Here is a 14,926-nt window from a genome sequence, read left to right on the forward strand (position 1 = left end):
ATGCAATTAATGAAGTAAAGGCCTCAATTCAAAGTACAAACAACCTATTATACCACATGGAGAATAGAATCTCGCTCTTAGATGATCACTCCAAAACTGAACGCATAGTTTCTAATTTAGAAAAAAAATATCTGACAGCAAGAATCTGACATTGAAGAAATATGGGCCCATTTTAAGAGAGCTAACCTAAGAATAATTGGAATAGAGGAGGGAAATGAAGATGAAACTAAAGGGATCAACAATCTCTTCAAGGAAATAATAGCAGAAAATTTTCCAAACGTAGAGCAAGAGGTCGATACACAGGTCCAGGAAACTTATAGAACTCCCTTTAGCCGGGCGTGGTGGCGCACGCTTGTAATCCCCGCGCTTGGGAGGCGGAGACAGGAGGATCCCGCAGGTTCGAAGCCAGCCGCGGGCGCTGGCTTAAGAGACCCTGTTTCCAAATAAAAATGTAAAAATAGGTCTGGGAGTGTAGCCCGGAGGTAGAAGGGCTTCCAGAAACCCCAGGACCACCAAAAAAAAAAAAAAAAAAAAAAAAAAGAACTCCCTTTAGACAGGATCGGAGAAGAGGATCCCCACACCACATAATTGTCAAAATGACCAATGTGGAAGCCAAGCAGAGAATCTTAAAGGCAACAAAAACAAAGGGCCAAGTGACATTCAGAGGCAAACCAATTAGAATCACTCCAGACTTCCCAAACCAAGTCATGAGAGCCAGAAGGGCTTGGAGTAACATATTCCAAACTCTGAAAGAAAACAACTTCTAGCCAAAAATTTCCTACCCAGCAAATCTTTCTATCAAATTAGATGGGGAAATAAGAAGCTTCCATGACAAACAGAAACTGAAGGAATTTATGTCTTCAAAACCAGCGCTAGAGAAAATACTCAAGGAGATTAACTACAAAGAAGAAATAGGTAACACACACCGGAACCAGAGAAACAAGATTTTCCATTCAGCAGATAACTAAGATTGGTTATCTTTGGAGATTAATTATTTATGTTGGTCTTTTCTATTTCTAAATTGTATTGTTGCTAAGTTTTAGGACTTCTATTTGTAATATTAATATACCTTCAGATATAACACTTGGAAATATTTTATCCCATTCTATTAGTAACTTTTAGCTCTGTTTACATTGTCTTTGGATATACAATATTTTTTTATTTTTAGGGAGTTTGTTTACCCTTCTGTTGCCTGTGCCATTGAAATCATATCCAAGAAATCACTGCCAATTTTAATGTTGTGAGGTTTAATGACCCAGATTTTCTCCTAAAAGTTTATAGTCTTAAGATTTATATTTAGGTCTTTTATCTATTTTGAGTTAATATTTGTATATGGTGTTAGGAAAGGGTCCAATTTTATTCTTTTTCATGTAATTATTATTTTTCAACAATATTTAGTTAAAAGATTATCATTTTCTTCACCAAATGTTCGTGGAAACCTTGTCAAAAATAACTTGACAATATATGGAAGAATTTATTTCTAGGCTTTTTATTTTACTCCACTGGTTAATATATCTGCCTTTAAAACAGTACTACACTGTTTCAATTATTGTAGCTTTATAAGGTTTGAAATCAGAAAATATACATCTTCTAGTTTTGTTCTTTTTCAAGATCATTTTGGGTATCTAGAGTCCATGTTTCATATTAGGATAGATTTTTCTGAAAAATAAATAAATAAATGTATGATCGTTTCACCTAAAAAAGAGAGAGAGAGAGAGAGAGAGAGAGAGAGAGAGAGAGAGAGAGAGAGAGAAACATCCTCTGGTAAGAAAGAAAGCAAAATGTAATATTGAAATGTTATCTTTAAGTCATCAAAAGCTTGGTATCAGACAAATGAAACAGTTATGTGAGATTATCATTGTTAATTTTGGATAAATTGCTATAATACTAGATGTCAACCACTAAGCCAAGGATGGGAAGGAGGGATGGGGAGGGAATGGGGTAGGGATTGGGTAGAGGCTAACTGGGTGATGTGTGCATGTATGTCTACAAAAGTTTTTTTTATCCCATTATGATGTATGAATACAGTGCACCAATAAAAAAAAGATGTCCATCAACATATGAATGGATTACAAAACTGTGGGATATGTACACAATGAAATTTTACTCAGCCATAAAGAAAAACACGATTACATAATTTACAGGTAAATGGATGGAACTGAAGGACATTATGCTAAGTGAAATTAGTCAGTCACAAAAACTAAGAAATCAGATGTTCTCCCTAATATGCTTAAGCTAGGCAGAAACGGGTCATAGGAGGAACTCTAGATGAAGAAGGAGATTCTTTAGATGAGCACATAAGGTGACCTGAGGGGATGGGAGGGGGAAATACGAAAATTCTCTAATGCGCATGATGTACTTTTACAAACACATCAAAGTCAATCACTAATCCAACCATGAAAAGGAGGGAGGGGAAGGGAATTGGGCAGGTATTGGATAAGGGCAATTTTGGGTAATGTGTGCATGTATGTTTCCACCATCTTGTACCCCATTAAGATGTATAACTATGATTCAACAATAAAAAATGAAAAAAACCCAAAAAGTTAGGTATACAATTAGAACATGATTCAGTTGTTTCAAGCCTGAGTATATATCCTGAAACACTAAAATTAGTGACTCATATAGATACTTGTATATCAAAATTCATTATAGCATTATTCACAATAGTGAAAAAGGAGGAAACTTTCCAAGTGTTTACCAGCTGATGAATGAATAACAAAATGTGTTATAACCAATCTGATGAAATTGTATTTAGTCACAAAAAGGAATGAATTTCTGTTATGTGCTATATCAGGGGAACTTTAAAACCATTATGCTAACTGAAATAAATAGGACACAAAAACCAACATGAAAAAGGAATTGTATTCTATTCTCCATGCTCAAAAACCTCAAGACCACAAACCTCCAGACCATTTAGCCAAATCACCCAGTAAACTCCTGTGGCAACAGCTGAACTCATTGGGACCAAGAAACTATAGACCTTTCCTGCATGGACCTGAGTGGCCCCAACCTGCCTCATCAAGACCATTGTGAATCTCCAGACCACCCAGCCAAACTATCCAGAAAATGGAGACTGAAAATAACCAGAGGTAGCAACTTTCATATCTGACAAAGCAGACTTTAAAATTTACCAGAAGAAGCCGGACGTGGTGGTGCACACTTGTAATCCCCGCGCTTGGGAGGCGGAGTCAGGAGGATCGCACAGGTTTGAAGCCAGCCACACTGGCTTAAGAGACCCTGTTTCCAAATAAAGTATAAAAAATAGGTCTGGGAGTGTAGCTCAGAGGTAGAAGGGTTTCCAGGAACCCCAGTACCACCAAAAAAGGAAAATTTTATAAGAAGAGACAAAGTGGGTCATTTCTTATTGATAATAGTAGCAACCCTGCCAGGCATGTTCACACATGCTTGTAATCCCAGCACTCGAGAGGCTAAGACAGGAGAATTGCAGTTTGTGGTCAGCCTTAGCTACTTAGTGAGGCCTGTTGCAACTCAGTGAGACCCAGTTTCAAAATAAAGAATGAAAAATAGGGCTGGGGGTATATCTTGGAGGTAGAATGCCCCTGGGTTCCATCCCCAATAATGCAAATAAAAAAAGAACAATCCAACAAGAAGATGTAATGATAGTCAACATTTATGTATCAACAGCACTGATGAACAATAAAACAGTCCATGTGAATCAGGCAATAAAAAGACATGGCACAGTGATGGGAGGATTTCTTAGAGTAGGGGTTTGCAACTTTAGCACTGTTAATATATTGGGCTGGATTATTCCTTGTTGTGGAGAACCGCCCTGTGCATTGTAAGACATATCTGGCTTCTTCTCATTGGGTACCAGCCCTACTCCCTCAGGCAATCACTAAATATGTGTACAGGCATGGTAACATATCCCTGGGGACATAAAATTCCCAATTTAGAAGTAGTACTCTAGAAAATGACAGAAACATAAAGGTGGATTGAGTCTTTTTAAAAAATATGCTTTTTGCTTGCTTCAGGTTCCTTCAGCTCTCTATGGTCCAGTAATGTAAGTAATGACCGACCTCTTCTTTGGGGATCAATGTTTATCAACTTGTACTAACTGCCACTAATAAAGCAGTCTTTACCAAGAAAGCAAAAATGGAAACAAATACTCCCAAATGAGAGAATATTCAGAATGCATCATAAGAAAGTGTTTCAAGCAGGAAGATGGCGACCGAGAAAAGCGGGGCTTAAGAGCCCCGCTAACAACAAATCTCCATTACCACAAAATCAGCACCTTTCATAGCCAGAAAACACCATCGCCAGTGAAACAAAAAATCACCAGGCTCCAGAGAGAAAGCAGACTGAGAACAGAGCCACAGAGGAGATACACCGGCCTCGCGCCCGAGGACGCAGCAGATGCGGCAGCAGCGCCATACTGCCAGAGGCACCGGCAAATTCACGGGACGGCTAAAGCAAGCCAAGGTGAGCCACTGCGGAACAGCTAGGCAGCAGCAGCGAATTCAGCGAGGCCAGTACAGCTACATCTGCGTACTCAAGAACAGTGAGTCAAATTGCGGGCCACAGAGGAGAAATCCCAGTACTGTACTCCCTGGGACTTGACCCAGTGGGGGAGGGGCGGTGGCAGAGATATCACACCATAGGAGAACGTGCAACCTGGCACCCCCCACAGTCTAAAGCAGCCTCTATCGACTCTCTGGGTCGGAGACTCTGTGATAAAACCCAGTAAAGGAGTAGTGGGGTCCGAGATACTACTGACTCGAGATCCAGAACACCTTAAGGGAAGTCATAGTGACCCAAGGGAAGAACCCAGAGAAGGCACAAACATCGGAAATCATGGGAAAGAGGAATAATACTGGAGCAATTAATGCCCACAACCCCACAACATCAGAACCCGATAAAACAGAAAATCAGAGATTTCTAGAAGATCAAATCAGGAAAATAACTGTAGAAATAGTAGAGGTGCTTCGAAAAGAACTCAGAGAGAGCCAAAAAGATATAAAGGATGCAATTAATGAAGTAAAGGCCTCAATTCAAAGCACAGACAACCGATTAGAACACATTGAGAACAGAATCTCGCTCTTAGAAGGTGAGCAATCCAAAAATGAACTCATAGTTTCTAATCTAGAAAAAAATATCCGAGAAGACTTCCGGGAAGATCGCGACCGAGAAAAGCGGGGCTTAAGAGCCCCGCTAACAACAAATCTCCATTACCACAAAAACAGCACCTTTTATAGCCAGAAAACACCATCACCAGTGAAACAAAAAATCACCAGGCTCCAGAGAGAAAGCGGACTGAGAACAGAGCCACAGAGGAGATACACCGGCCTCGCGCCCGAGGACGCGGCAGACGCGGCAGCAGCGCCATACTGCCGGAGGCACCGGCGAATTCATGGACGGCTACAGCAAGCCGAGGTGAGCCACTGCGGAACAGCTAGGCAGGATTTCTCCGCGCAGAGAGCATCTAAAGCTCCCAGTGGCTGAGCTCAGCACACACTGCAGGGATTCAGAGTAGAAATCAAAATCAAGAAGAAAAACGCCAGCCCCATAGCCGAGGGCGTAGCAGTGGCGCCATATTGCCACCAGCGGCAGCAGCAGCGAATTCAGCGAGGCCAGTACAGCTACATCTGCGTACTCAAGAACAGTGAGTCAAACTGCGGGCCACAGAGGAGAAATCCCAGTACTGTACTCCCTGGGACTTGACCCAGTGGGGGAGGGGCGGTGGCAGAGATATCACACCATAGGAGAACGTGCAACCTGGCACCCCCCACAGTCTAAAGCAGCCTCTATCGACTCTCTGGGTCGGAGACTCTGTGATAAAACCCAGTAAAGGAGTAGTGGGGTCCGAGATACTACCGACTCGAGATCCAGAACACCTTAAGGGAAGTCATAGTGACCCAAGGGAAGAACCCAGAGAAGGCACAAACATCAGAAATCATGGGAAAGAGGAATAATACTGGAGCAATTAATGCCCACAACCCCACAACATCAGAACCTGATAAAACAGAAAATCAGAGATTTCTAGAAGATCAAATCAGGAAAATAACTGTAGAAATAATAGAGGTGCTTCGAAAAGAACTCAGAGAGAGCCAAAAAGAGATAAAGGATGCAATTAATGAAGTAAAGGCCTCAATTTAAAGCACAAACAACCGATTAGAACACAAGGACAACAGAATCTCGCTCTTATAAGATGAGCAATCCAAAAATGAACTCATAGTTTCTAATCTAGAAAAAAATATCCGACAGCAGGAATCTGATATTGAAGAAATATGGGCCCATTTTAAGAGAGCTAACCTAAGAATAATTGGAATAGAGGAGGGAAAAGAAAGTGAAACCAAAGGGATCAACAATCTCTTCAAGGAAGTAATAGCAGAAAATTTTCCAAACATAGAGCAAGAGGTTGATACAAAGGTCCAGGAAACTTATAGAACTCCCTTTAGACAGGATCGGAGAAGAGGATCCCCACGCCACATAATTGTCAAAATGACCAATGTGGAAGCCAAGCAGAGAATCTTAAAGGCAACAAAAACAAAGGGCCAAGTGACATTCAGAGGCAAGCCAATTAGAATCACTCCAGACTTCCCAAACCAAGTCATGAGAGCCAGAAGAGCTTGGAGTAACATATTCCAAACTCTGAAAGAAAACATCTTCCAGCCAAAAATTTCTTACCCAGCAAAACTTTCTATCAAATTAGATGGAAAAATAAGAAGCTTCCATGACAAACAGAAACTGAAGGAATTTATGTCTTCAAAACCAGCACTAGAGAAAATACTCAAAGAGATTAACTACAAAGAAGAAATAGGTAACACACACCAGAACCAGAGAAACAAGAGTTTCCATCCAACAGACAATTAAGATTGGTTATCTGTGGAGATTCATTATTTATGTTAGTCTTTTACCTATCTGTAAAGGGTATTGTTTGCCTTTATTGTTGTTAATTTTTAGGATTTCTAGTTGGAATATTAATATACCTTCAGATATAGCAATTGGAAATATTTTATCCCATTCTATTAGTAACTGTTAACTCTGTTTACATTGTTTTTGGATATACAATTTTTTATTTTTTTTATTTTTTAGGGAGTCTGTATACTCCTCTATTGCCTGTGCCATTGAAACCATAACCAAGAAATCACTGCCAATTTCAATGTTGTGAGGTTTTATGACCCAGATTTTCTCCTAAAAGTTTATAGTCTTAAGATTTATATTTAGGTCTATTATCTATTTTGAGCTAATATTTGTATATGGGATTAGGTAAGGGTCCAATTTTATTCTTTTCCATGTAATTATTATTTTTTAACAATATTTAGTTAAAAGATTATCATTTCCACCACCAAATGTTCGTGGAAACCTTGTCAAAAATAACTTGACAATATAGGGAAGAATTTAGCTCTAGGCTTTTATTTAACTCCAATGGTTTATATATCTGCCTTTAGAACAGTACTACACTGTTTCAATTAGTGTAGCTTTATATGGTTTGAAATCAGAAAATATATATCTTCTAGCTTTGTTCTTTTTCAAGATCGTTTTGGGTACCTAGACTCCATATTCCATATTAGCATAGATATTTTTCTGAAAAATAAATATATAAATATATGATAGTTTCACCTAAAAAATAGAAAAAAATATTCTCTGGTAAGAAAGAAAGCAAAAAGAAATATTGAAATGTTATCTTTAAGTCATCAAAAGCTTGGTATCAGACAAATGAAACTGTTATGTGAGATTATCATTTTTAATTTTAGATAAATTGCCATAATACTAGATGTCAACTACTAAGCCAAGCATGGGAGGGAGGGATAGGGAGAGAATGGGGTGGGGATTGGGTGGGGGCTGACTGGGAAAAGTGTGCATGTATGTCTACAAAATTATGTATCCTACTATGATGTATGAATACAGTGCACCAATAAAAAAAAAGAAAAAAAAAGAAAAAAATACTTGACAGCAGGAATCTGATATTGAAGAAATATGGGCCCATTTTAAGAGAGCAAACCTAAGAATAATTGGAATAGAGGAGGGAAAAGAAAGTGAAACCAAAGGGATCAACAATCTCTTCAAGGAAGTAATAGCAGAAAATTTTCCAAACATAGAGCAAGAGGTTGATAAAAAGGTCCAGGAAACTTATAGAACTCCCTTTAGACAGGATCGGAGAAGAGGATCCCCACGCCACATAATTGTCAAAATGACCAATGTGGAAGCCAAGCAGAGAATCTTAAAGGCAACAAAAACAAAGGGCCAAGTGACATTCAGAGGCAAACCAATTAGAATCACTCCAGCCTTCCCAAACCAAGTTATGAGAGCCAGAAGGGCTTGGAGTAACATATTCCAAACTCTGAAAGAAAACAACTTCCAGCCAAAAATTTCTTACCCAGCAAAACTTTCTATCAAATTAGATGGAAAAATAAGAAGCTTCCATGACAAACAGAAACTGAAGGAATTTATGTCTTCAAAACCAGCACTAGAGAAAATACTCAAAGAGATTAACTACAAAGAAGAAATAGGTAACACACACCAGAACCAGAGAAACAAGAGTTTCCATCCAACAGACAATTAAGATTGGTTATCTGTGGAGATTCATTATTTTTGTTAGTCTTTTACCTATCTGTAAAGGGTATTGTTTGCCTTTATTGTTGTTAATTTTTAGGATTTCTAGTTGGAATATTAATATACCTTCAGATATAGCAATTGGAAATATTTTATCCCATTCTATTAGTAACTGTTAACTCTGTTTACATTGTCTTTGGATATACAATTTTTTATTTTTTTTATTTTTTAGGGAGTCTGTATACTCCTCTGTTGCCTGTGCCATTGAAACCATAACCAAGAAATCACTGCCAATTTCAATGTTGTGAGGTTTTATGACCCAGGTTTTCTCCTAAAAGTTTATAGTCTTAAGATTTATATTTAGGTCTATTATCTATTTTGAGCTAATATTTGTATATGGGATTAGGTAAGGGTCCAATTTTATTCTTTTCCATGTAATTATTATTTTTTAACAATATTTAGTTAATAGATTATCATTTCCACCACCAAATGTTCGTGGAAACCTTGTCAAAAATAACTTGACAATATAGGGAAGAATTTAGCTCTAGGCTTTTATTTAACTCCAATGGTTTATATATCTGCCTTTAGAACAGTACTACACTGTTTCAATTAGTGTAGCTTTATATGGTTTGAAATCAGAAAATATATATCTTCTAGCTTTGTTCTTTTTCAAGATCGTTTTGGGTACCTAGACTCCATATTCCATATTAGCATAGATATTTTTCTGAAAAATAAATATATAAATATATGATAGTTTCACCTAAAAAATAGAAAAAAATATTCTCTGGTAAGAAAGAAAGCAAAAAGAAATATTGAAATGTTATCTTTAAGTCATCAAAAGCTTGGTATCAGACAAATGAAACTGTTATGTGAGATTATCATTTTTAATTTTAGATAAATTGCCATAATACTAGATGTCAACTACTAAACCAAGCATGGGAGGGAGGGATAGGGAGAGAATGGGGTGGGGATTGGGTGGGGGCTGACTGGGAAAAGTGTGCATGTATGTCTACAAAATTATGTATCCTACTATGATGTATGAATACCGTGCACCAATAAAAAAAAAAGAAAAAAAAAGAAAAAAGAAAAAAAATATAAAAACTCCATCAAAAAAAAATATATATATATACTTTTTATTGGAATGTTAACTAAAGTGTAGGCCAGGTGTTGTGGCTCACGCTTGTAATCCTAGTACTTGGGAGGCTGAGATAGGAGAATCGTAGGTTCACAGCCAGCCTTAACTACTTAGTAAGGTCCTCTGCAACTTAATGAGACCCTATTTCAAAATAAAGGATAAAAATAGGGCTGCAGGTGTATCTTGGAGGAAGATGCCCCTGGGTTCAATTCCCATTACCACAATAAATAAATAAATCATAAATAAAATAAAGTGTAGATTTAACAGTAAAAAAATACTTTTGTTGGTGCATTGTAGTCTAACATAATGTAGTTCAGAGTGACAGGGACATACATGCACACAGCACTTGGTGAGCTTCCCCCAGTTGAGCCTTAAGGCACAAACCCATAGATCCCTTGTAGCATGTTTTGGTATCTTTCACCCAGGTGTGTTAGAAAAAACTAAGCAATGCAAAAGGCAGTATCCAAGCACAAAATGAAAGAAAAGGCACTGAGACTGGCTGTACTCACTTGGTATGACATTCTTGAGTTCCACACACCGTCGGGCCAATGGAATGATTTAGTTCTTTATGACTGAGTAAAATTCTATTGTGTATACCAAAATTTTGTGAACCATTCATTTGTTGATGGTGACCTAGGCTGGTTCCATAATTTGCCTATTGTAAACTGTGCTGCTATGAACATGGATATGCAATTATTATTATAAAAAAGAACAATCCAACAAGAAGATGTAATGATATTTAAGATTTATGTCCCAAACATTGGCACATACACTTTTATAAAACAAACTCTTCAAGACATTAAGACTCAGCCAGGCGTGGTGGCCCATGCTTGTAATCCCAGCATTCGAGAGGCTGAGAAAGGAGGATCATGGTTCGAAGACAGCCTCAGCTACTTAAGTGAGGCCCTTTGCAACTTAGTGAGACCCTGTTTCAAAATAAAATAATAAAAAAATAGGGCTGGGGTTGTAGCTCGGAGGTAGAATGCCCCTGGGTTCCTTCCTCAGTATTGAAAAAAAAAAAAGACATTAAAACTCAGACTCCAACAGAAAAATATTAGAAGTCTTTAACACACTGCTCACACCACTAAATCAATCTTCCAGATGAAATATCAGTAAAAATTCTTCAGAACTAAAGATTATTATAAAGCAAATGAACCTAATAGATATACACAAAATATTCCAACCAACAGCAGCTGAATATACATACTTCTCAGCTGCTCATGGAAGCCTTTTCAAAATAGACCACATTTCAGGCCATAAAGCAAGTGCCAGAAAAATTTTAAAAATGTAATATAATTCCACGCCTCTTTTTAGATTATATTGTAATGAAGGTAGAAATTAACTACAGAAAGACCCAAGTGGAATTATATAAACACATGGAGATTGAATGATACACTTGAGTAGAAATTGCATTATAGAAGAAATAAGGAGAAAAAAATGGATTCTTAAAAACAAATGAAAAAAAGTTACAAAATACAAAAATCTATGAGCCACTTTGAAGGCAGTTTAAAAAGGAAAATCTATACTATTGAGTGCTCATATAAGAAAGAAAAAAAAAAGAAATTCACTAAATAACAACCTAATAATACACTTCAAGGCCCTTGAAAAACAGAAACAGACTAATCCCATAGCCAGTAGAAGACAGGAAATAATTAAAATAAGCAGAAATAAATGAAATAGAGAACAAAAACATGTAAAAGATCAAGAACAAAAATCTGTTTTTAAAAGATAAATAAGATTTATAAACCTTTAACCAACCTAACTAAAAGAAAGAGAAAATCGAAGAAAATTTCTAAAATAAGAAATGAAAAAGAAAACATCACCCAGACATCAAGGAAATAAGAAGGATCATCAGAAATTATTTTGAAAATTTATACTCCAATTAATTGGAAAAAAGATGAAACTAACAGATTTCTAGACATGTACAACCTACCTAAATTGAACCAAAAATATATAGAAAACCTAAACAGACCAATAGCCAGAAAAGAGATAGAAACAACAATAAAAAGCCTTCCATCAAAGTAAAGCCCAGGGCCAGATGGATTCCCAACTGAATTCTATAAATCTTTATAGAAGAATCAAACCCAATCCTTCACAAGTTATTCTGTGAAATCAATAGAGATGAAATACTTCCAAACTCCTTCTATGAGGCCAGTATCACTTTAAAACCAAAACTGAACAAAGATTTTTGAAGAAAAGAAAATTACAGAACAATGTTATTGATGAACATAGATGCAAAAATTCTAAACAAATACAAGTGATATGCATTCAAAACCATACCTAGAAAATTGTACACCATGACCAAGTTGGGTTCATTTCAGGGATGCAAGGCTGGTTCAGCATAGTAAAAACAATCCGAGATGGGCATGACAGCACACGCTTGTAATCCCAGGATTTGGGAGACTGAGACAGGAGGATCACGGTTCGCAGACAGCCTCAGCTACTTAGCAAGGCCCTCTACAACTCAGTGAGACCCAGTTTCAAAATAAAAAAAATAAAAAATAGGGTAGGGGTGTAGCTCAGAGGTCAAATACCCCTGGGTTCCATTCCTAGACCTGCAAAAAAATAAAAATAAAAGTAAAAACAGTCCATGTAATTCTCCACATAAACAGATTGGGAACAAATCTCAGTAGATGCTGAAAAAGCATTTGACAAAATCCAGCACCCATTCATGTTCAAAGCAATGTAGAAAATAAAAATAGAAGAAACTTGCCTCAACATCATAAAGGCAATATACAATAACCTTAAACCAACATCATACTGAATGGGGAATAAAACTGCAAGAATTCCCTTTAAAATCAGAAGACAAGGATGTCTGCAATCGCCATTCCTTTTTGATATAATACTGGAGACTCTGGCTGGAGTGATAAGGCAAAAAAAAAAAAAAGAAAGAAAGAAAAGAAAAGAAAATCAAGGGACTACAAATAGGAAAAAAAAAAAACAAAATTATCTCTGTTTGTCAATAACACAATCCTGTACTTAGAAGACCTCTCCAAAACTCGACCACAAGACTTCTAGAGCTTATTAACAAACTCAGCAATGTAGCAGAATACAAAATCAACCTAAAAACATCAGTAGCCTGTCTATATGCTAACCATGAACCCACTGAAAAAGAAATCCAGAAAACAATTCCATTAATAATAACCTCAAAATGATAAAATACCTAGCAATAAATCTAATCAACAAGGTTAAATAATTTTACAATTAAAATTAAAAAATACTACAAGAAATAAACTAAATATTTTAAAATATGGAAAGATCTTCCATGCTCTTGGATAAGCAGAATAAACATTATCAAAAATAGTCTTATTGCCAAAAGTGATCATCTGAATCAATGCCATACCTATCAAAATATCAATGTTATTCTTTACAGATCTAGAAGAATCAGTCCTAAATTTCACATTTAGAAACAAAAGACCCATAAAAGCCAAAGAAATTCTCAGAAACAAGACCTATGCAGGAGGCATCACAATTTCTTACTTCAAATTATACTAGAGCTATATAATAAAAACAGCATAATAATTGCACAAAATAGACATATAGATAGGTCAACATAACAGAATAGAAGACACAGAAACAAATCCACTTACTTATATTTAGTTAATTTTTGACAAAGTTGCCAGGTACATATATTGGAGAAAAGACAGATTTTTCAATAAATAGTATTGGGAAAACTGGTTATCTGTTTGTAGAAAATGGTATTAAATCCCAGCCTCTCTGCACAACCATCAACTCAAGATGAATCAAAGACCTGGAAATTAAATCAGATACTTTGAAATTACAAGAGGAGGTATAGGTCTAATACTTCAACACATAGGCATAGATGGGCACCTCCTCAATAAGATGCCCAAAGCTCAAAAAATTAAAACAATAATTAATAAGTCGGATTGCATTAAATTAAAGAGTTTCTGGACAGCAAAGGAAACCATCAAGAGTCTAAAAAGAGATTCTACAGAATGAAATACAATCTTTGCAGATACTCCTCTGATAGAGTACTAATATCTAGAAAATGCAAAGTACTTAAGGGAATTAACACTAACAAACAAAGAACCAAATAAAGAAATGGGCCACTGAACAAGTCACAATAGCCAAATTATGGAACCAAACCAGGTATCCATTCACAGATTAATGTATTACAAAATATTGGGATATACACACCATGGAATTCTACTCGGAAATAAAAAAGAACAAAATAACGTCATTTAGAGGAAAATGAAAGAACCTGTGGAACATTATGTTTTGTGAGATCAGCCAGTCACAGAAAGTGAAAGTTCATATGTTTTCCCTTTAATGCAGAAACTACTGAGTAATTGGGATACAAGAAGGACTTTAGAATGCTGGGCATAGTATGCAAACCTGTAATCCCAGTACTTGGGAAATTGAGACAGGAGTGCAGGTTCGAGACCAGTCTTAGCAACCTAGTGAGACCTTGTTTCAAAAAACTAAACAGCAGGACCCTGGGCCCCAGGTGGGGGTCACGTGTGCGGGGCACTCTGGGGCCCCAGAAAAACCGGGGCCCCGAGCCACGGACCCTGGGCCCCGGGCAGGGGTCGTGAGGGGCACACCAGACCCCTGGAAGAACTGGGGCCCAGGTCACAGGACCCTGAGCCCCTGTCGGGGTCGCAAAGGGCATGCCGGACCCCTGGAAAAACCGGGGCCGAGGTCTCAATGCCCTGGGCCCCGGGCAGGGGTCGCACAGGGCATACCGGACCCCTGAAAGAACCGGGGCCGGGGCTGCAGTGATACCGAGTGCCTGAACCCCACAACCTCCTCAAACCACACATACTGTCTTCTCTTATTTTAAAAAAAAAGGAAAAGAAAAAGAAAAAAGAAAAATATCGAAGAGGGGTCAAGATGGCTGCGGCACAGGATACTGAAGATGCAGACAAAACTTATCCAACTGAACTGGAACTTTTGGAAAAATTCCCCACGAAGGAGGACTGCTTCTTCTCTCCATCCTTAAGAATCCTGGACATCACCTGTAAGGAGAGAGTTTAGCAGAGACCTAGGAGGAAGGCTGTGTTGGAAGCAGTTGCCATGATGGTGGTGGAGACTTGTATTCAGAAGAGGCAGAAATCTGATCCTACAAACCTTATCTTCCGGAGAAATTACCCCAAAGGTCGAATGCTACCGTTGCACATGCTTATGAACACTGGCCAACATTCAGAGTGGAAAAAGAGCTTGGGAAAGATTTGAAATGGCAGAGGCAGTGGCAATGGCAGCTGCCAGTACTCAGAGGAGGCAGAGATCTGATGCATTACACCTGGAAATTTTGAA

Source organism: Muscardinus avellanarius, assembly GCF_963383645.1.
Source record: "Muscardinus avellanarius genome assembly, chromosome: X".
In the NCBI taxonomy this organism is placed as follows: domain Eukaryota; kingdom Metazoa; phylum Chordata; class Mammalia; order Rodentia; family Gliridae; genus Muscardinus; species Muscardinus avellanarius.